The sequence below is a fragment of the Salminus brasiliensis genome, chromosome 4 (genome assembly GCF_030463535.1).
Source record: "Salminus brasiliensis chromosome 4, fSalBra1.hap2, whole genome shotgun sequence".
Taxonomy (NCBI): Eukaryota; Metazoa; Chordata; class Actinopteri; order Characiformes; family Bryconidae; genus Salminus; species Salminus brasiliensis.
This window is the reverse complement of record NC_132881.1, coordinates 43925466-43950108: the sequence shown is the minus strand read 5'-3', so window position 1 is coordinate 43950108 and position 24643 is coordinate 43925466. Positions and strand designations below refer to the sequence as shown.

At 39.7% G+C, this 24643-nt stretch overlaps 1 protein-coding gene across 1 annotated transcript in view; it reads left to right on the top strand.

Moving 5' to 3' along the window:
• Positions 1-15042, top strand: part of LOC140554262 (uncharacterized) — a 42896-nt gene extending 27854 nt beyond the window's left edge. Inside the window, exon 13 of the mRNA XM_072677134.1 lies at positions 15001-15042. The gene's annotated coding sequence lies outside the window, so the exon portion shown is untranslated. The remainder of the gene's footprint in view (positions 1-15000) is intronic.
• Positions 15043-24643: the final 9601 nt, after the last annotated feature.

The following is a 24643-nucleotide window of genomic DNA, read 5'->3' as shown; positions in this document are numbered from 1 at the left end:
CTATTACTTGAAAATCATCAAATTTAACATTCTGTACATTTAGAAACAGCATCAATGTATGATATTTAAACACTGTGACCAATCATGATGAAAACGCTTCATTTCCTCATACATCCAATCAAGTCTTAAATGCCTGGCAAATATTTATGGTAGACCACCACAAACAGTTAGTATGCAATATTAACCATGTAAGGTTCAAACCATCAAATAATTTCAGAAAGTTCTATTTCTTTAAAACCTGTTTCTTTTTTTTTTTGACTTTCTGACCAATTATCTGAAAGAAAAAAAAAACCTGTAATAACATTTCACATATATGACATTTATTACATATCTCATCTATTACATGAAAATCATCAAATTTCACATTCTGTACAGTTAGAAACAGCATCAATGTTTCAGTCATGATGAAAACACAATTAAGCCATCAAGTCTTAAATGCCTGGCAAATATTTATGGTAGACCACCACAAACAGTTAGTATACAATATTAACCATTTAAGGTTCAAACCATCAAATAATGGCAGAAAGTTCTATTTCTTTAAAACTTTTTTGTTGTTGTTTTTTCGACTTTCTGACCAATTATCTGAAAGAAAAAAATTAATAACATTTTGCATATATGACATTTATTACGTATCATATTCATCTGGACGTTATCACTCGCAACAGTTTTTCTCTTCTTTTCTTTTTCTTTTTTTTGTTCTCATGTATTACATGAAAATCATCAAATTTCACATTCTGTACATTTAGAAACAGTATCAATGTTTCAGTCATGATGAAAACACAATTAACCCTTTAAGTCTTAAATGCATGGCAAATACTTTTGATAGAGCACCAGAAAAAAAATTAAGTATACAATAATAACCCTTAAAAGCCTGAGCCATCACATATTTGCAGGAAATTCTTTATTTATGTAATACTAAACTGTTACTTTTTTATTTTATTGTTTTACTTTGCCTAATTATTAGAAAGAAAAATATATTGTATTGACATATTTTGGTATATATAATTTGCATACATTATTTAGCCTAAATAACATTTATTTTATATCATATATAATACATCCTGACATTATTACCGAACATATCACAACAAATATTTAATTTCTTATATATGTATAACTATATTTAATTATGTTTTAATATAATAGTGTTGTCATTTCTATAGTATTTAATAATTAATTTTATATAATATATTATTTGGGATAAGTAATTATTTAATTATCACAGATGTTCTAGAGATCCCAAATACGTCTCAAATACGTCTTTATCAGATGTTGTACCTTTGGCTTTAAGGGGTTAAATTATTCTATCTAGACAGTTATGGAAATCAAAGACAGTGGGGCAAGATTCTTAAAGTGACAGATTTACCATGACTCTACAAGGGTTTAAAAGGACTTTCCCACCTGAAGGTACCGTCCAAGACACACTTAGCTAATTTAATGCAGCACTGATACTGTTTACCCTCGCAGAGGCAGAGGCGTTCAGATAAGCAAGCTTTGCAACACAATCCGTACAACCAACCAGGTTCAGCTCAAACAAAGCAAAGAAGTGTCAAGTTCTAGTCCAGGCTCTGCTGATTTATGACTGCAGTCTGCCGCTGGCCTCGGCCTGAAGGGGATTATCCTGTGTGCTCTGGTGTGGAGCTAATAATTCGGTTTGTGTGTGTGTGTGTGTGTGGAGGGGAGGTGCATTTCCTGACTGGGTTTTGAAGTGGTAAAGGGGCTAAACTGCCTCACCTGGCCAGCTGTAGCCCTGAATAGAGCAGGTGGTGTGTGTGTGTTGTGCTGCTGTGAGCTCAGTGGGGGGAGCTCGAGAGTAAATTCTTCCTCTGTAAGGAAGGAATGAACCCATCCGAGGTCAAAAGGAAGGTATGTGTCACCTCTTTCTGCAGCACTCTTAGTGGCCGTCATTTCTGTAGTTTAGTCTGCTTTTCCATATGTATAACGTGATGCTTTACTGATGTTCACTATGGAACATAGGTTAGTAAATTACTTTCATTGCTACTGCAGATGGACAGCACGGGGTGAGGTTCATTACAAGCCTTGTTCTGGCTGCTAACTGATTACACGCACCTCAAAATCAGCTCAAATAAAAGCTCATTTTTTGACACAGGTGAACAGGTGAACAGGTGAATTCTGATAAGGGAAATTGTTGAAGAAGAGTGGCTGGAGGCAAGGTGGAGCAGGAAGTATGGATAAGACTTCAGCTTAGCTCAAAGCCTTGTTGGAAATGTGATACATCAACAATGGATGGTGCGAAGAATCAGCTATCAGTTCAAAATGCATACCACTGTGTGTCTGTGTGTGTGTGTGCGTGTGTGTATATATATATATATATATATATATATATATATACACACACAAGCAATGTGATTTGAGTGCAGTGTCATTTAAATAATTAGAAGAGTTGCTACCAAAAAAGATTATATCTTAGAATATCTCTTTATAAAAACTGTATATGAGACTGTATTATTTGTATAAACACAAAGAAAAAAATGGTTTTGGCAGACCGTCAGCATCAGGGTACTCCTAACTGATCAGGGGCAAATAAACAAGGGCAATTTTATTATTATTATTATTATTATTATTATTATTATTTAATGCTACTGACAATGCAGAAAGCTTATATATATATATATATATATATATATATATATATATATATATATATATATATATATATATATATATATATATAATTCTATATATTACAGTTCAAAACATATAAAACAAGGCTGGCGTCAGGGACATATAAAGCAAGGGCTGGCGTCAGAGAGAGACTGGTGAGTGGGACGGAGGGAATGGCAAGCTGGGCCAGAAAGTCAGAGCCCTGAGGGGCAGTGGTTGGCCGGCATTCTCTGAACTGCATGCTGGGCCGAGAGGCTGGCAGGCCTGTCCGGAATGTTGCCACCACATCCCAGAACAACTGGTGGGGACGCAAGAGCTGCCCCTGAGCTTCACCTCTGGTTCCTCAGCTTGACCAATAGTTTACATTTATCAGTGAACTACCACGTTCAATCCTCAGTGCTGAAAATATAAGAACATAAGTTTACCATCCTCCTGTTCCTTTACCTTGATGCCCCATCCATCTGCACCACTGCAGCAATAAGCATTAAACATCAGAGCTGTAGAGACTCTGCTGTGGGTACCTAGGTCAGGCCTGAACCTCAGTTAGCATGCCTGACTGCTGTTTAGCCTGAATGCTGTTCATGTTCGAGGCTCGTTTATAACCACGGTTTGCTTTACGTATTCATAAAACAGTCCTAAACAGATTTCCAGAGTTCCATGATGCACCAGCTATATTCATATAGCTATATGTGTTCCTTCATACTGTCAAGCTTTTCACAGTATCAAGCTGGATTAGTTTTTGGAACTGGACTACAGAAGCAGAGGGTAATTATAGTAAAACATTATTTACCAAAGCCAAGCTACTAATACGTATGTCTCCGTGGTAACATAAGGCAGGTGTGTTTTGGTTGGATTGATGCAGCCTTAGGTGTTGCCAGCGTGGCAGCAGTTGTGCAGAAGTGTGCTGTGAGAGTTGTGTGGGTTCGTAGGTCTGTGTATGTTGACGAAGCAAAATATACTGTATTGCCAAAAGTATTGGGACACCTGTTTATTAATTTTTTCTTCTGAAATCATGAGTATTAAAAAAATATTCTACTTTTGTTGGAGTAGTGTCCAGTTTTTGACCAGCATAGGATATGTTTCAGTTTGATGGTTTAAGCTTGTCAACCAGTATGACCAAACTTGGTGACTAGCATGACCAAGGTGTCAAACATGTTTGACCAGCATAATCAAGGTTGCTGACCAGTTTGATCAGTATGACTATGGGGGTTCACCAGAATGACCAAGGTAGTCGAGCTGCATAATCAATGTGGTTGACCGGTATGACCAGTATGTCCAAGCTTGGTGACTAGCATGACCAAGGTGGCCGACCAGAATGATCAAGGTGGTCAAGGAGCTTAACCAATGTGTGGTTGATCAGTTTAACCAGTACGGCCAAGGTGGTCGATCAGAATGACCAAGGTGTCAAACAGCATAATCATGATGGTTGACCAGTATGATCAGCATGACCAAGCTGATTAACCACCATGACCAGTATGACCAAGGTAGCTGACTAGCATGACCAGTATGGCCAAGGTGGTCCACCAGAATTACTCGAGCTGCATGACCAGCAAGACTTGGTGTTTGACCAACATGACCGGTATGACCAAGCTTGGTGATAAGCATGACCATGGTGGTTGACCAGCATGACCATGGTGGTTGACCAGCATGACCAAGGTGGTTGACCAGCATGACCAATGTGGTTGACCACTATGACCAGTATGACCAAGCTGGTCAACCCACTAAACCAGCAAGTCCAGCTAAACCAGCTTGCTAACCAGTATAAGGCATGTTTTCCTCTGGATGTCCAGCATTTTTAACCATCAAAGACCAGCTTAGACCATTTAGAACTAGCTACCAGCAAAAGCTAGTCTTTTTCAGCAGGGGATTCAGAGACATTGGAGGCACAGGGGGTAAAATTCTTGAGTATGTAAGTATGCAGTATAAGAATTTTCAGGGAACAAACCACAAGCATGAGTTTAAGAATTGATCACATTGCTAGTACAACTGGACTGGGGAGATTATTGGGACGCAACCCATGTCCTTCCTCACCTTCAGTACAAACTGATGTAGAGCAATGTTTGTAGAGTTGCTATGATGCTTGGTTGGCTGTAGGTCCAAAACCGGATCAGAGCGTACTGCCACACATACATACCAGTACAAGCCCTCCACTTTCATTCACCCTGAGAGCGTCTATCAGCCCTGATGATTTCCTCGTAAATCCTCACACTGTCTTTGTTCACTGCTATTTTTGCAGAGCGAGTGTGTGGTTTGCGGTAATGCGATAGGACCAGCAGACTTACTGGCTCATATTCCATCGTGGTTGGGAGGCAGAAAACACTGAAAGCCTTTTTCATAGCTCCAACTTTGTTTTCACAGTCAGTTACTGTGCATTGTGATAGAGTTAAATGCTTGAGAATTTTTTTTTCTCCTGGTTGTCATGGACAACATCAAGATTGGTGGTCAGTATGACCCAAAATAATTACCCAGCCTTGTCCATGCATTAATATATAACTCCTATATGGTGTCTTTGCTGAGTACTGTTGTTAAACAGTCACCGTTTCATTTTGTCTGACCGCATGTCCAACCAGCTGTCCTTTCTCCTGGGTCTTTTTTTACCCACCTTTAGCTGGCCACTCTAAAAATGTGGGGTGCTTTTAGAAAGGCTAAATCTGTAAGGACTGCAGGGGTGAGTTTACAACTGTGTCCCTTGAAAGAGGTGATAATTAATCCATAGCAAATGAATGTGCAGTGTTTGGACTTCCTGTGTGTGTGCCAGAGCTCCCCCATGTCCTGACTTTAGCCCTTGTCTTGTCTTCAATGTCCTTTTTCAATGCACGCTTTCATATTTTTAGGTAGCCTCTGCACGGTTTGTTTTTATTGCAGTAACTAACGTAGCTCATAGTAACTGTATATAGTTTAGCTGCTTATGGAAGACAGAGAGGAAGTTTAGACCAACAAGTGGCCAATCTAGCTTTTTCTTTGTTTCTATTATAGAGAAATCAGTGGCAATTGTAATTTTGGCTTTAGATCCAATGTTCTTTTGGTGAGGTACAGAGTGGCCGAAGCTTTCATAAAATTAGTTGCTGTAAATTCCCATAAACTATGAAAAGCTTTATTAGATAATGGATAGGAGGTTGGATAGGCCATTTCTTTTTAACTCGAGAGCTGTTTAAGTGGGTAGGCCTGGACCCACCTAAAATTACTGCTCGAATATTGGTTTCATTATTAAAATTGTATTAATATCAGTAATCAATATTAAAACTCGTTATGGCCTATTCAGAAGCATGCCAATTGCTGCCACTTGAACCACCGCTCTCTATTAACATCATTGCGCCTCTGCACAGTTGTTTACTGCATTTCTTTGATATGCAAAGAATGTGATCTAACACAACCAAAAATCCTTAAATTTGAAGATGTAGATCATAAGTCATACTTCAGGTGCATATTGTCATTCAAAGCGCTAGAGTAGCTGCAACATTAGATGCATAAACTCATTTCAAATAAATATCTTCAAACTTCAAAAGTCACTCAGACTTGTCCAGTCTGAGGACGAACAGGTTTCTTGGGTCTATTTGGGCATGTGCCTGCTCAGCTTAGTAGGTCTGTAGCCCTCTGGGACCTGAAGTCAATCAGGCAATCCTGAATCCCCAATGCTTCCACTGTGAGCAGAACCAGTACTACCAGCCAGGGTGCAAAATATGGGGGTGGAAGGGTCCAGATTCTTCCAGTTAACTGTAGGGATGCACCGATCCGACACTTGGATTGGATATCGGTCCCGATACAAACAAAAATAGCTGGATCAAGTATTGGATAATTAGTCTGATCCAAAGGACAGATCCATTCATGGAACCACATTCTCGCTCTGCCAGTATTCTAGGCTTCATAACCCAGGATCAGAGTAGCCTACAGACATCATACACAACTCATAGCAAACAGCAAGACTCTAACCAGCATGCCCTCAACCTGTCATCAACTATCAGCGAGTAATCCAGCTTGTCTTCCATAAAAGGAGAACTGAAAAGGGAGGGGCTGCTAGCTCCTCTTTAGTCTCACAGACTTCGAATTTCAGAATAAAAGTCCTGAGCCCAGACAACACTGTGCCGAGGTCCAGCACAGTTATTAATTTTAGTGACCAATAAATAGAAATTGGGTTCATTTATATCCGTGTTCATTTGTAATAGTTTGTTTTAAGTTGGTAAAGTAATGATTCGGTCAACCCTAATGCCTAGTCTCTTCCAGGTTTATGGTTTATTAATTCAACGATGATATCGGATCAGTATAGGGTATCGGCCGATACACAGTTCAGTGCATCCCTGGTTAACCCTTAGCATGCCCTAAAAGCCTCAGAATCTACAGTCTGAGGGTCCCTTTAAGAACATCAAATATAACAGATATAAGAACCCCTAAATCTTTTTATCCTAAAACCACATTACCTTTTAAAAACCCTTTCAATTCTTGGTATGTAGCCAAGACAACTAACACCAAATGGCTTAACAAAGTGCTATATCCCCAAAAAACATTTGTGCATTCTTTAAGGAGAAGATTAAACTACAATGTAAGCACAAAACCAAGAAGAACAGGAACACCTCCTTACAAGGTCTCTTGTAGCACAGCCTAATCACTGTTTGCTACTTGGGTTAGCTGACACTCAAAGTATTTAACAAGATCCACTGTGATCCACTGAATATTAGCCTTAAAATCATAGAATCCCACCTTTACCTAGCCTGCTGAGGCGCAGTACAAATGCTGTAACATTATGCGGATGCTGAAAATACCCGTTTCCCTAGTAAGCTAGAGCATAGGGACCTGAATGCCACATGCCCCAAATGGGGACACTGCTACAAGCTATAGATGGTGTAGCTTTGCTGAATTCAGAGTTGTGTTCCAGTGACAGGACACATCCCTCTTATCCACTCAGGAACGCCAACGGACTGCATTCTCATTGGGAGAGACCTGCACATTGTGCTGAAAGACTATTGTTTGTCCAGGAGTTCCCTGGTTGAGATAAGCAAGACCTTTGCTAATGGGGTCAGCATGAACATGCCTGCAGTTTTTCTGATTTCCTAGCACACCAGTTCAACATACTGCTGCTCGTACCCAGATAGCTTCACACTGACAGCTTCTGTGACCACCTGAAAAGTGTGTTCATGGCCATCTGGTTTCTTTAAGAGGTCATTTTTTTACTGGTTTTAAGACCACCATGAAGATCCCTTCTACAGTTACTCAAATTCTAACTTAGAGGGGTCACAGCTATAAACAGTTATAGCTGAGTCATTCTAAAGCCCTTCATCAGGTGACTCAGGTGTGTCAGAACGAGGAAAACACTTAATTACAGTGATGAAGCCCTGTTGGCTGGATTTAAATACACATTATTATTAGCTTTTAATATTGTCATCTCAATTAATTTCAAAGGGGACAATGCAAAACTTACACGAAGGTTCTATATTTCTATATAACAGTCTATATTTTCATGCTTTCTGCCTGCATTGCTACATATCTTGCCAACGGAAAACACACCACAGCACCACTGACCGAAAACAGCCCAGGCAGATGTCAACAGTCAGACGTTCGTTGCTATCTTAGCAGTGAATTGTCAACACAGGCGCGTGCAGCCCAACGCTCGTACACCCCAACGCTTTGCATCTCTGAAATAGCAACCCGCCAAAGTCAGACCGCACTTGGCTCTTAAATAGGCACCCAAAAAAACACACCCATGATTAATTAAGAGACTCGGTACAATCAGGACTTTTAAACGTTTCGAGCTGCACAAGCCGACCTTTTCCTGTCGTTATGATAGCAAAGACACACCGACACGCCCTAAATCAAGCTGCCCAGTGCACGGTTGACCGCTTGCCGAGAGATTGCTAAACTAGGGCTTATCAGAATCTGAATCAGATTTATTGGCCAAGTATGTTCACACACACAAGGAATTTGTTCCGGCTGTTAGTGTCTCTCTAGTATTAATGATACACAGCTACTCTACATATAATTTACAGACAATACACAATATACAGAGAACAATAGGACAATGCACAGTGTACATAGACTTTTTTTTAAGTAAGCATGTCCTTCTTGAGGGATGGGTCAAAGTGAAAATTCCACTTCCCAACTCTAGGGGGAGCCTAGGAGCAAGAAATACCAATTTTCGCATAAATTTTTTGCTGTTTCTCCCTCTGAGATGCAGCAGATCATCAAAGTGGGACTGCGGGGTGTAAGTAAAAGACATGCCTGAACCAAATGAAAAACGCTGTAATGCTGCAGCGCAATGCAGATCCTTCGGTCTAAATTTACGCTATTGCCCAGGTCTGCTGTGATTCATATTTCTGCGTCAGTTTGTGTATTCCTGAATCGACCTGCGTTGTGAACAGCGACAGCGCTTCTTTGATTTGTTGACTGAGGACCGAAAGTGTGTCATTATCTACCTGCTGACATCTTTACACACGTGGTACGTCTGCTTTCCGCTGGAGCATCTCGATCTGTCCTCAGGCGCCTTGATGGGAACTGTGTCAAAGGTCAGGCAGGCCTAATTAGAGGAAACAGAGTGACCATGAGAGACAGTCTCAGACCCTTAGTCATCCTCAGAGTCAGGCAGCACATTCCAGCAGGGAGTCCTGAGCAAGTCTCCACAGAGTGGACTGAATTACTAGGCCAGTCATTTATACCTGAAAGAGAACAGCTTATTACACCTATGTAACCTTTCAGAAGGTGTTCAAAAGTTGACAGCGTCCATGTTTACAATTAGATTTTTGTGCTTATTTGGTTGCTAATGTGTTTCTAACTCATTATTACGATTAGCTGATTCTCTTAACCAGAGGGACTTTCAAGGTTACTCGTATTACAGAGGAGGGCCAGTGTAGTGTTAGGAGTCTTGCCCAAGGACTCTTATTGGTGTAGCGCAGCACAGTCACCCAGACCGGGAATCGAACCCCAGTCTCCCACATGGTGTGGTAGCTCACTGGCAGGTAGTGGTGTTATCTGTTGCATCACATCAACCACAGAAAAGTACCAAGAGCACAAAAGACCAAGAACATAAATAATAAAACTGACTAATTAAAAAAACCCTACTAATTAAAATGCATCATATTTCCAAAGTGTAAATAAGAAAACTAGACAAATGTCTCTAATTGATTTGGGGGAAAAAAATGTATATTGTTTATGTGTAATTAATGTATAGACCACTGAGATCACATAGACATTTTATACACTTTGTGTATAACTTTGAAAATTGTAAATGTAACACTTCGGGCCTGTTCACATCTGGCATTAACGTACGTTTCATATCCGGATAGTATCTGGATCTTCTCTGCCTGGATTCTGTTTACACTGGTAATTAAAATAGTGTTAAAATGGTGTTAAACAAGGTGTTAAATCAACTCTAACTTCAACCTGCTTTCCAGTCGGAGAGCTTATGGGAATCTTCTCTTTTTAGTCTTGAATCCTTTCTGTGGTTCTTCCCCTTTAGAGGACTGTCTTGGACTGTTTTGGTTCCTTTCAGTGGTTCTTCTCCAGCTCTTTGGGAATTTCGTTTGCTTCTTGGTTTTTGCATCAACCTCTCTGTGGTTCTTCCTATGTCTTTTGTGTACTGTTTTGAGTCTTTGGATCCTCTCTGAGGTTCTTCCTCATATTCTGAGGCTTGGTTCTTCTTGGGCCGAGGCTTGGTTCCTCTGTTTCTTCCTCATGCTCTTGAGGAGATTTCTCCATCTGATTCTCGGCTCCTCTCAGCGATTCCCCGTCAGGCTTCCAGTGAGATTACAGTGAAAATGCAGACAGTAAAATCTGTTGGGTTTGGGACGTTTTGTTTACCACAGGGAGCAAAAAAATTCAACATCCTAAAGCTGGAATTTCTACAGTGACAGTGAATGCATGATATCTTCTGGGCATGTTCACACACACACACACACACACACACACACAACCTTCTATCATCTGAATGCTTTTTACTTTGTGTATGTTGGCTGACATTTCAAAGTCTTCTAAGCATGCTGGATGACTGAGGAAATGACCACTTGAAGAGTGCTCTTTACACACACACACACACACAGAGAGAGAGAGAGAGAGAGAGAGAGAGAGAGAGAGAGAGAGAGAGAGTACCGCATTGATGGATTTTTGTCTGCTAGACCCCTGAATCCTTCTTGTTGCTTTTTCTGGAGGCAAAAGCTGTCATACCAGCAAAACCATTTACTATTGACTTGTTATGGAAAGACGGTGTCTCTTCCTCGTGCTCTCAGGGGTTTTCTTCTATGAGCACTCTTTTCTCAGGCTTTAGGGAACTTATTTGTGTCTTGGTTCCTCTCAGGTGTTCCTACCTGAGAAACAGCTTCATTCCAGAAGCTGTAAGACTTATAAACTTCACCTAGCACTGACACTTTTCGAGGACACTTAGACACTTTTCCCACACTTGGACACTTTATAATGTTACTGCTGCTTATTCATTCATGCTACCTTTCATATTGTGATCATATAGCTGCTACCTTTTTTTCTCTCTACTTTTCCCACTTTTCCTAAGTATGTCTACCCTTTTATATTCTACTACTTTATAATATTTTATTCAATAATTGTTCATTGGGTGTAACCAGGCCCTTGAGATCACAATTTATTTCCACCCCATGGATCACATGTGATGCAAATGACAATAAAGTCTCCTTTACTGAGGAGATTGAGGTCCTATGGAGTGCTGGGAGCATTCGACACAGTGGTGGCATCTACCATCCTTTATGGAGTGGTCTGCTGGGGCAATAGGATCTCGACGGCAGACAAGAAGAGACTGAATAAGCTCATAAAGAGGGCCATCCGGCTCTGTCCTGGGATGCTTCTTAGACCCAGTGCAGGTGGTGGGAGACAGGAAGATGACAGCCAAGCTGGCATCCATGCTGAAGAAAAGCTCCCACCCCAATTTTGAGTCTTGGTTCTTCTCAGCGGCTCTTCGTAAATGAACCCCATGAGGCTTGACTCTCTGTTTCTTCCTCTGTTTGATTGTTGGTTCCTCTCAGTGGTAAATCTTTTGGTAAAGCGATGCTGTAGATTTTGCACATTTCTAAAAAAACAACGTACTGCAAATAAAGAATAAAAGAATAAAGACATTTAAAGAATAAAAACATTCCAGTGTCGTAGGCCTGCATTTAGTGAACACGTGAAAGTGATTGATTTCAGACTGACACTACAGCTCCTTCTGTAGCCCGCGGAGCTGAAAGAGGGTTTGTTTATGGAGTGAGGGTCCCCACGGGGCAGGATTATATGGGATAGTCTATCAGCTAAGGTCCATCTCTTCACCCTTCACTGTCCAAGCTTCTCTCTTTCTGTCTGTCTCTGTCTTTCCCTCTCTCTCGCTCTCTCTCTCTCTCTCTCTCTCTCTCTCTCTCTTCCTAAGTTTTACATGTTCACACAGCCATGGTCTTTGCTTCCAAAGACACCCCCCACACACACACACCACCATGACCACAAAGCCTAAAGGTTTGAGAATATTTTAGGTGCGATCCTTATTTTTAGCAGCCGTATGGAATCAGACGTAAAATTAAAGAGGTCATTTGTATCTCATTGCAATTCATGATGATTTCTGAAGGCTTTGGGAGCTTCACATTCTGCTTGACCTCACCAATGTATGTATGGTATTGTATGTGTGTGTGTGTGTGTGTGTGTGTGTGTGTGTATGTGTGTATGTGTGTGTGTGGGAGAGAGAGAAAGAAGAAGAAAGGGAAAAGCTCAATCCTCTAGCTCATCCACTCTCCCCTCTCCTCAGAGGGCATGTCCTGCTGCATGCGGCAAGCTGTGATCAGAAGACCGTTGAAAGACAGACGTCTCCACCTGCCCATATCAGTCTTGCCCATCACAGCCACATTCCACAACCCAGCTCTATCAAGAGAACCCAGAAATCTCTGAGTCTCTTCGGCCTGGGCAGAGATACAAGCTTTACCAGGATGCTCTGGTTAGCATGGTGGGATTTTGTTACCTTCAAAAAGCAACAATTACATCTCCATGAGTATGTTGTTGAACCCTGAATACATTTGGCCTGAAATGTGATCAGATCTTTATCTAATCTGTAAAACTAAATAGACACGCTAGTGCTTACAATTAGTTATTGATCTCTTTACCCAGTATTAAATATCTGTGTCTAAAAGGCTGTGAGTCGGACGTTTCTATAGCAGTCAGGTTAATCAGGACCTCCCATGTTTCAAGAATGTAAATTTGGATCTACACTATCCTACACTATGTCTGGGGGACATGGGGGTACCACATGTAGCGCTGTGTTGAACAGCTCCTGGGGTTGTTGGTCCGATCCTTCCTCCAGTCACTGTCTGTCAGGAGTTTGGTGTGTTCTCTCCTTATCTGCATGGGTTTCCTTAAGGTACTGTGGTTTCCTCCCACCTTCCAAAAAAACACATGGTAGGTAAAATGGCCTTGCTAAATTGCCCCTAGGTTGAGTTAAGTAGACGTGTCCAGGGGTTTTTCTTGCCTTGTGCACAGTGATTTTTGGTAGAAGCACATTAAAAGATATCAAAGGACATTCCTGAGAACCTCTGAAAGGTTTGGCCTTCACCAATCCACTATGAGCTACAAGATATATAAACTGAGGATATTTTTGTGTATAATTGTGGCACCACTGTTAGTTTCCCAAGAAGTGACTTTCCAGCAGAAAGCAGTGCATTTGGTGATGTTTAGGAATCCACCATGACACTGAACAAGCATGGTGTGCATGGCAGGATGGCAAGGAGGAAACCACTACTCTACAAACAATGGTGCTGCCCATCTGAAGTTGGAAAAGCCAGAAGCCTATAGTGTTATGTTTGGTGAAAGCCAAACACTGTACTTTAACATAAGAACCTCACCCAACTATTAAGCATGGGGGTGGCAGTATAATGGTTTGAGGCTGCTTTGCTTGCCATTATAGAAGAACCTCGGAATTTTGGATTGTGCCACCAAATTCTACAGGAGACTGTAAGGGTATTTGTCCATAAACGTAAGTGTAACTGTAAGTGAGTCATGAAGAAATGCAGAGTCATGTAGTTTTTTTTATCCTAGGAGCAAATTCAAAAAGCTGTTTAATATTTTGTAATGGCCAGGACAAAATACAGACCTCAATCCAATAGAAATACTGTGCAGGGAGCTTACAATTTAGTAAGTAAGTAAAATTTAAATACAAATTTATAAAGAAATTGTGCCAATAGGTTCTTGTTCATCTGCTACAGAGAACTCTGGCAATTCTATTAGCAGTACTTCTCTACAGAGACTAAACAAGCGTTGGGTGTGCATTCGCACATCTGGGTCAGCAATGGGTGCAAGTTAAAGTAGCTGAATGCATTCATTAGACAGGGTGTCCACAAACATTTGGACATATATTGTATGTCCTTGCTCCTAAGTTGACCTTATCTCAACTAGAGCACTCTCCTGAACCACAGTCCAAGTGTAATCTCAGACTCAATTGGAGAATCCCCTTATTAAAAGTTTTCACTTCCAGGCTGAGCCTAATAAAACCAGTCCATGAAACTCAAGCCTCATGGTCTGAGCTGAGCTGGAGTTGAGTGAAGATTTTTTAAACGTGGCTGTTGGATTAGTCCCACAGGTTTCTCCCACCTTGATAAATCTCCAGAGGAATGCCTAGCCTTTCAGCAGCCTGCTCTCCCCTTTCCCGGGTCAAGGGAGTAGGGGGAGTCTACAGATGCTTATCTTTGCTCCTGGCTCAGTTTACTGTGTAGTTCTGCTTACCTTGGCCACCTTATGCATGGTGGCAAGGTTCAACTCCAACCAAGAACCATTCAGTGGTACCTTCATTTGATTTGTGTTTGGAGATACCAATACCAATGGTTTGGTACCTACACTGAATGGACAAAAGTATTGAGACACCTACTCATTCATTGTTTCTTCTGAAATCAAGGGCATTAAAAAGAGTTTCTCTGGCTTTTGTTGGAGTAACTGTCTCCACTGTCCAGGGAAGAAAAAGTCTTTTTACTTGATTTGGAGCATTGCTGTGAGAGACAGGTCAGGATGTTGGATGTTCACCTCATCCCAAACTTCCCAAACTCATCCCAAAAGTATTGGATAGAGCGCCATCATTCCAGAGAACACAGCTCCACTGATCCACAGCTCAATGCTGGAGGCTTTATACCTCCCAAACCCACATCTGGCATTAGGCATGGTGCCAAATGGTTCATGTTTATCTGCTTTCTAATGACTGATTATTGGACATTTTGGCCAAAAAAAAATTACCATATTCATTGTTTTGGACCTGAGATAAATACATTACAGTGAGGATGAGTTTTCCAAAGTCATGCTGAGTTTGCTGTGTTTGCTACCCTACTTTTGTACATTTCTATTCAAGAAACATTTTTATGCCTTTTTTAAGTTCAGCACGGCTTACCATTTATTTTACTGTTTTTTTTTTTTTCTTTCATTTTACAGACCAAAAAGAAAATGACCAACACACCTGGCACCTGGACTGGACGACAAACACAGAAGAATATTTCAAATATACTTCAGCTAAATTTTATTTTATGTACTGTGCATATTATTCCTACAAACACAGTTTTAAGACATGCTAAAGATAGCATGCTAACATTTTTAATTAAATTGTAGTTAACTTTAGATGGCAAAACAGTTTTCATAAAAGGCCCTTATTATTAGCACACACTGTACTAGTCTAACATGCCTGTATGTATTATGGTAAATTCTACGTGATGGTACTGTATGGTACAGTAATTAATTTGTTTGATGTTGTTTCACACTGTTTGCAACGATTAGTTCAATTCCTGATACTTTGTATATACTATTATCTACATCATTATAGTTTTGTGATATTGTAAATGTGCTCAGGGCTCAGGGGGTTAGGACAATTCTAAGGGCCTGTGTATTAATGAGTATTTTGGCAGCATTGTTAGAGTTATAGGGCCCAGTGTAATATCCTTCATAGGGGCCAAAATCCCTAGCAGTGTCTCTAAATATGGTTATAAAGATCTAATGTTAATCCTTTTAATGATGTCTCTGAACTAAGAGGGCAGCAGTCCCTCTCTTAATTTACACTGTCTGCCTGAGGGTTCAACATCACAAGCCTGTTTTTTTTTTCTTTTGAATTTACATTTATATTTTTACATTTACATTTAAGGCATTTAGCAGATGCTCTTATCCAGAGCGACTTACAAACGTGAATTCTCATTGCCTGTTTATTTGTTTTGTATCTGTGTGTGTGTGTTTTTTTTTGTTTGTTTTTTTGATAAGTGCTTTTAAATATACTGTAGATAGACTGCACTAGTTAGTGTATAGTATAGTCAGTAAGTATAGTGAGGAAAATGCAGTACATTCTCCATTCTGATATGTTACAATTCAGAGGTGGAGAATTCTTTAAGTAAGTCATTTTAGGCAACAATTTCATTGTACTGAATTATAATTGTATTGAATTATGCTTAAGCTTTCAGCTGATTCCAGATGAGACATTGGCATCTGGAGTTGGGTGCCAGGGGTGGAAAATACTTGAGTAATTGAGCACTTTGTTACCATTATTAGGAATTATTTTAAATTATTTGTACTTTGCTAAGTATTATGAAACTTTAGTGCTTATACTTTGACTCAGCATCAGCATTAAAAGGTTTTTATTTGTTTATTAAATATAACTAAATCAAATTTATCTAATGATGCATTTAAATACTAAATGCTGATACATTTTTATACTTTTTATTTTTACTAAAGGATATTTTTAGCTCCACCTCTAACCGAGCTAGATGACTTGACTTATAGTTTTATATTCAGTATAATTTCTCTGCACTTTTCCACCTCTACCTGCACATCCTGTCATGTGTATGGCTCATGGCACTTGTAAAAACATTGCAAAAACATGTGATAACTGTATATTATTAAGATAAGCTTTCTTTTGAACTTGCTTTCATGATCTATTATGGTTATTAGATGCAGCCAGAATCCAGTATCATGCAGTGAGCATGCTGAAGCTGTTCATGACATAAAGCTTATGCTTCAGAGTTTAGTGGTACTATAGTCTCCAAAGCTGCAAAGCTTATTAGAACTTGCCCCACTACTCTGTGGTGTAACTGCTCTTAGGCAGTTAGCTGTGTGCCATAAAAATGCCTCCATGCTTTACGGCTCATGGGAAGTAGTTTAGACAGTAAGAGCTCTCTCAACTTTCTTTATGAGGCTTTGTGTCCTGTCTGTTCAGTGTGGGAAGCTTCTACTCATTGTACAAAATGGGGTCTTAGAGGGCCCGGCCAGCCTACAATGGGTCTCACTATTGTGATCGGGTGAAGATGGGATAATGGTTACATTTACTTTACTTTTGATATAAAAAGTCAATATTATAAAAGATAATAAAGTGCACACCAAAAAAAAAACTCTCTCTCTCCTTCACTCTCTCTCTCTCTTTTGTCCTGTGCTTTAGGCTAGCAATGTCTAGACTTCCTCTACAAGCAGCATCAAACATAAGGACCAGGTGCAAACCTTAAACACTGGGTGCAAATAGACAGGAATTATGCAGTACTGCAGGACAGAAGGGGATCTTCTAAACCCACCTAGAAATTGAGTGATTCAGTCCTGATGTTTCAAGCAGTGAAGAACAGATTACAGAGAAATGAACAATAGAAACCACAGGTTAGTTAGCACTTAGTAATCTGTAGCTTCACCAGGTATGTTGCTTTTCATGGGACTGGTCATCCTCTGTGAAGATAATCAGGATAAAAACTAAAAAAGAAGAATAGCACTAGCATTGTTCTGAATAAAATAATGAGCTTTTATTAATTAATTATGGTTAATTATGCATTTGCAGATTCACTTTATGGACACAAGTATGGGGACATTTGCTCATTCGTTGTGTCTTCCAAGATTGCAAGGCTTTCTATTAGATTTTAGAGGAGCACAGTGTCATGACACGCTAGGCCAGACCAAGATGGGATGAACACTCGCAGAGATGGAGATCTAAGCAAGAGGGTTTATTCAAAAAGACAAACACCAAGAGTATGAAAAACATGAGCAGCTATAAAAGGGCACCAGAGCAGCGCTCAATTAGTAGACAAGGAGAGCTGAGGAACCAGCAGCTAGACAAAACGGCAAGGCCAACCTAACCTGAAACGGCAGCAACAGTGAGCGAGCCTTGCTGATAATGTGGTTAGCAGGGTGACCTGCTCCTGAATGCAGATACCGAGCCAAACTGACCGTAACACACCTCTAGTCATACGGAGAACCTCTCGAGCGACCTCAAGGTTCCAAACTATACAATTCTCGGCACTGAACTGTGGTGTTGAGGCTCCTTAAGTACCCCCAGTCCCAGGTGAAACACATGAACCAAACAAAAGGACAAAGAACAATCAGAACCGAATCATGAGTCGACACACTGAACCAAACACATGAACACAAACGTCCTTATTTGGGCCTGTGGGCGCCCGGGGAGGGCACGATTACAAGGGGCTTACACACGGTTGTGAGGATGTTGAACAACAAAAAAAAAAAAACACATGAAAAGAAAGATGTCATATAGCACTAATTTAATTATTTCTCTGATTAAAAAATAAATGATAATACACTCTTACCTATCCAGATTGCACTAAGAATAAGTCTATAGACTGGATGGAAAAAATACAGCGCATCCAACAAGTACGAAATTGTGTATTAAAACATGGTAGCCAATTAAAAGTGCTGATTCTGCACACAGATCTGTTTTGCTATGTGCAGTTTACCAATAAATACCAATACCAATAATACAAGTAATGAATAATTAAAAAAATATTTATTTAAAAAAACTGTTTGGCACTAGGAGGCCTGTGGAAGGAGGCTATCACACATTAAGAATTATAACTGAAATAAAAAACTTAATGTCGAAAATGAAGAAGAGTCCAACCCTTTATAGGAAAGTTGGATTTGATCCAGTGGTTAAATCGAGCGCTTGTTTCTAAGTGGCTCATATGCCTTTGAGGCAGATGATGCTTCAGATAAACTCAGTTTAAAAAACCACTAAACCACTGGCCATCCACGTGGTTCTTGCGGCTAGCTGAGGTACAGGAACACACAGGAGGACGGGGGGTGGAGGGAGCAGAGGAATGCAGAGATGACCACAGCACTGGGAGAGCGGTGCCAATGGGCAGGGACAGGAATGCCGTCCTTCTCCCTGCTCTCTCCGCTCTTGATCCACAGGGGTAAAGTATCCCAGGATCCTCTATTTATACAGTGTGTATATTTACAGTGGCGAATGGTCGGGATGCTGCAGCGTGCGAAAGCAAAGAGTCAAAAAGTGTTGCTCTCCTTTCTGGGGGAGAGTTATTCTGAGGTGGTGAGCGGTGTGGGCCGAGGTGTCGGTGACGTTGCTAGGACTTTCACGGCAGTGGGCAGTAAAGCCTCGCCCTGGGTTGACATTCAGCAGTACCTTGTTTGCTCTGGCTGGATGAAGGGCAAGGTCCACCCACCTAAACCCTAACCTTAAAAGAGGAGTGTGATTGAATAATAATGCTCATATGATGATGAACATAAATAACCATCGGTTAGCATTATATGCAGTATTATGGTAATAAGGGTTGATTTAACACTTCTTTTAACCCTGATTACACTTTTGTAGAAGATCTGTAGAAGAGAAATTCTGTGTGTAGTAAGTCCTCAGTTGCATCTGATTCTGCATCTGAAAGTTCTATGGGTCTGATTACCAAGCAGTACTCCTGAGGACTGTCTAATGATTTCTGGGAATTAAATAAGCCATTTTTTCTTTTTTTTTTAAATAAATATATGGAAAATATATTAAATATATAGTCAGGCTGTAAAATGAAGTGTTAGCTTGACTAGCATTTAGGCTGTAAACAGTGGTGAATGGAAAATGATGAGTTAAAATGGCAAGAATCCATTACATGCACTGAATTTTATATGCACTGCTTTTAGAATAGTGACCATACCTGGATCTACCATATGGGTGATCTGAGTGACTGTCGGCCTGTCATTTATAATTATTTTAATTACTTGTTAACATTTGTTGCAGCATTCCTTGCTTAAAAACAACAAAGATAATGTTAATTAAAGTTAGACATTTTAATAAGAGTGAAGAGAGCCCAGCTGTAGGAAGGTCTTACATTTTTTTGTACTGATAGGATAATATTATGCTAATGCTAATGTTAATCCTAAGGAGTATTAACATTATATATCTATACCTTTGTCCAGTTCATACATACAACTTTATAAATCAACTTTATTTTAAAACAGCACATTATGACTGTTTTTCTGGATTTAATGAATTAATTGGATTAAATGATTTAAAAAAGCATTTATTTATTTATGAAAGGGCGACTTAATTTAAAAAGCTCAACTGAGATTTTGTTTATGATGTAATATCCTGCCCACTCCTTTTTAAAAGAATGTCTTAATAGTTGTTAATTGAAGGTGTGTTTGATATTTGAATAAATCATTTTAAAGGTTAAATCATGCCAAACTATTTATTATGTTATACATTTCTACACTTTTATTAGTACTTCACTAAGTAAATACTTCAAATGTTTTTTAAACATAACTATTAAAATATATTAAGCATTAAAAATTGAACTTGTATTTTCTTTTTGTTTAATGTATAATATTAAATGACATTTTTTAGACTTTTGGAGATGGATATGCCTCAAATGAATTTAATTTAAAATGTTATTAACATTTTATAAGCCATGAAAGAGATAAATGTAGAATAATTGGATGAATTTTGTATTTTTAATCTCTTCACAATCTCTCAAATGTCTAGTGGGTTTAGAAATGTACTAAATGTACAATAACCTTAAGAATCATCTGTAGTCATTGTAATTGCTAAAATATGGCTTAATAATAAAGGTGAAAAATAGACATGCCGTAAAAAAGTTATTCTATCAGAAGATATTATATTATATTATATTACATTATATTATATTATATTATATTACATTATATTATATTATATTATATTATATTATATATGTAATTGCCTCATTATGCAATAATAAAGAATAATAATAAAGACAAATCAATGCAAAATAAGCAATCACCAGTATTTTCCTTGTTATCCAATTAAACCTCTATAGTGCTTTTCTTTTTCCGCACACGTGAGGCTTCTCACTGACCATTATGAGGCATTCTTGTGGCTCTTATCACTCATTTAAAGAGTAAAACATTTACTAGACCCCTCTGAATGGATTTATGATATTTATAAATGTGACAGAACTGATGCATACCTGTTGAAAAGCAGACACGTGCCTTTCAACAAGCCAGACGAATGTGCTTGCTCAGGCACAAGATGTGGAGAGACAATAGCCGTGATCGGCCATGAAGGTACTGAAATAATAATGAGTTGTTTATTAGCACACTTCAGAGGTGCGCTGAAGCCGCAGGCTAGAGCAGTTCAGTGGATGTAGCGGTTTGCCTCTTATCACCCTGTTAGACAGTGACACATATCCACAACTGCTCTCTGCAGCTGGAGGCTGCCATACTTCAACACAGCCATATGTCATGTGTAAGGTTGGGAGATGTTCAAGTGTGATAGGTCTACAGGAGCTGAGAGGAATGCAGAGAATGACTCAGGAGAAGGTTCTTTCTACCTAACAAGAGTATATACAGGTGACCCAGGGATATGCTTTGATAGCTTTAGATTGTACACTTGTTTTGCTTTAAACTCCATGGAAGAGAGTCTGCGGGCCCTATTTTAGCGATCTTCAGGTGAGCCATCAACCGTGCACTGCGTAGCCTGATTTAAGGCATGTCAGTAAGTCTTTGCTATCGTAACAACGGGAAACGTACGCCTTGCACGGCTCAAAAGATATAAAAAAAAGATCGGCATAGATATATTCACTAGCAGCGCTGTTATTTAAACAACTCAGCTGGAAGGCGTGAAAATAGACTGCTGGCGGGGTATGAGATAGCAATAAGCATGTGCAGATAGAGCCCAGAGAGTCAGTTATTCAGTGCTGTATCTTTTATCTTGGGGCAATATTAGTCTTCTCTCTGAAGAAGCTTCTGGATGAGCTGAAGAACACTGTAAATAAACATCTCACAGCTGCGTATGCCTTGAAGGCTTTATGCTAAAGCATGAGCATAGACATGCGTCCTTAGACTAGCTTGGTGTGTTGTGTTGAGTGCTTTGTGACCTTAAGCGAGGCACTCAAACCCAAGTCCTGAGCATCTCCAGCAGAGAAAACAGAGAGCATATGGAAATGAGCAGTGAATAGTCTGAGTAGTCTCAGGCTGTTTTCCATTAATGCTTGTTGTTAGTTTAGGCAGAGAGACTCATGTAGAGTAACAGTAAAATGTCTTTTATAAATTTTAAATATAAATTAATTTAAAGGATTCTTTATTGCCTTTACTAACGAACTGGTCAAGAGCCCCCGTTTTGAGGATATATACAGTGGTGTGCAAAGGTTTCTGGTCTGTTATTGTGAATATATATCTAAGGGCCTCTTCACACCTGGCATTAACATGCGGGTTGTACTTTGACCGGAATCTGTTTACACTTGTCATTAAAATAAGTCCTCAGTGTGACCAGATGAGATCTGATTTTACTTTCCATGTAAAAAGACACAAAAGGAGAGGAACAGTGGGGTTCTACAATGTCCTGGAACAAGAGATGGTGTGACAGACTGTGACAGACCTTTTAAACAGCAAGGGATCAAACTCTGTAATACTGCTCTCATCTACCAGTCAGCGCAAGCCTGCACAATTACACACACACACAAACACACCAACACACCACACATCAGAATCAGAATCAGAATCAAGAATCAGAATCAGAATCAGAATCAGAATCAAGAGAGCAAGAGAGAGAGAGAGAAGTCAAGATCCACAACAAGATCCACAATAGTTACTTGTATTAACGTTTCTTTGTTTTTTGACAGACGTATTGCCACTTGCCTGACTGAACCCGATCTCAGAACACATAGCACACATTCCATTTACACTGGTATTCAACGTGGACGAAATCCGTCTCGGACCACCTCTGAATGTGGTTTGAGTGATCTGACCGTAATCTGATCACAATGCGTCTTGGGGGTGTTTACACCTGGCTTTTCGTGCGGACAAGTGAAATCTGAATGTGATCCAATCACCAAAAACGCATGTTAAGGCCAAGTGTAAACAAAAAGGGAAGCCCAAAATGTCTTCACTCTGCATGGTCAGTACTTAGTAACACTCCCTTTAGCAAATATCACATTTTTGTAGCAGCTAAGAGGCTTTCAGTTCTTGATTGGGGGGGTTTTCAATGTTTCTGTAAGATGATTTTTAGAGGTCTCTTCACAGATTTCAACAACGTCTGAGGTCGGGGGACTGTGAGGGCCATGCCTAAACCTTAAGTTTGCACCTCTTGAGATAGTCCATTACGGATTTTAGGTGTGCTTAGGCTCATCATTCTGCTGCTGAACAGTCCACATTTCATTCTGAGCTATTTTTATAGATTTTGGACTGATCACTATATTTCCATCATCAATATTACATATAAAACTCATCAATGTCGTTCCATTTCTCTATGATGAACCATTTCACACTAAACCCACTCTGAATGGTTCTGTTTGTATGTTAATCATGTAATTAGCACAGCAACTCTGAAGAATTGGTGGAATTCTTCGTTAACTTTCCTGTTCAACCTGAAATCAAAAGTCTATCTTGGTTTGTATCAGCAGTTATCTGGGTTAGCGGTGGGCCTATCTGTCCGCATTAGGTGCTTGACCGGTCACTCGTAAGGAGTACACCAAAAGTTATTTTAGCAAAGCAACAAAATAGAAAGGGATGCACTGAGCTCCTGTGGCGTCCTGAGCATTCTGAGTATGCTAACAGAAGGTTTGTCACAAGCGTTGCTAAGAACGGTATGGAGTAGTCCCAAACACGCACTAAAATAAACGGAGTGCCCTTTATTTCCGTCCCATTTACTGAACGCATCACATGATAGCATTCAGTGCGCTGCATTGTCCACTTGTGTTTATAATTACTCTCTGGATGATTTATGCCCCATTGCTTTCTCCAGAGAATGGATGGTCCACAATGTGAAAATATATCATATTAAAGAGGGACTTCCTCTGTCCAGTTTGGCACCCTATAGTAGAAGAACAAGGTAAAGCATTCAGAACATGAAAGGTATGAGGGATGGCTTCTATATTGCTTTTTAATATCTTGGCACCAATAAAAAGTAATTATTCAGTCATTCTTGTACAGATTAGTCAGATCAATATTTAGATTTTTTTAATTTCCTTAATACATAATAATTATTAGTATTCTCATAACCTGAGTAAATGTGTGTGATGTGTGAGAAAACGATGACTGAAACAGGAATGTCAGTGCTGTTTCAATCGGATACTTTTGCAGGTCCGGTATCGTTTGCCATGTTCATCAGAAACACTGCTCCATAAATGGAAAGAGTGTATTTTTATCTGGATGTGGTCGTAAGGTTTCCATACACAGCATGACAGTGTGCAATCTCAACTATCTAGCCCAGTTCTCACTGAGCTGGGGTCATGCCGGGCCAGCGTCGTCACTTCAGAGCAGAAAGACGTGGAGGAGAATGCAGAGCAAGATCGTTTTTAAGAGATCTAAATTTGCAGTTTTTTTCAGAGCCTCTTGTCAGCATGGATGGATGGACAGTTGTCCTTCATCTTGCTCTGGATGCTGGGGGCTTGCATCAGATCGTGTGTCATGTTATGGGATATAAACTCATCTCTGTCCTGACAGCAATGGGGGGATTTCCATCTTCAGCTACTGCACATATTTAAATCTCATCCCTGGTGACAGCAACCACAAGGGATATATTTGGACTTTCTAGGAATAAAACATATGAAAGGTATTTTGTTAAGGAAGGCAACAGAGCAACAGGTTGGCTGGGGTTACTTTGAGTCCTGAACCTGGTCAAACGTGGGCTATTTCCACTATGATTGGTAAAATTGCATTGCATATTTCTCAACATATCTTTCAGCAGTTTATAGCATTGTATATTTATCTGATTTATTTAGAAATACCATTCTTTTTTCTTAAGCTTTTTGCATAATTCAATTGTTGACATGTAAACAAACTCATTCAGAGGGGTTACTGTACAGTGGTTAGCCTGATGGGAAACTAGAAAGTTTTTTCCACAGGCTCC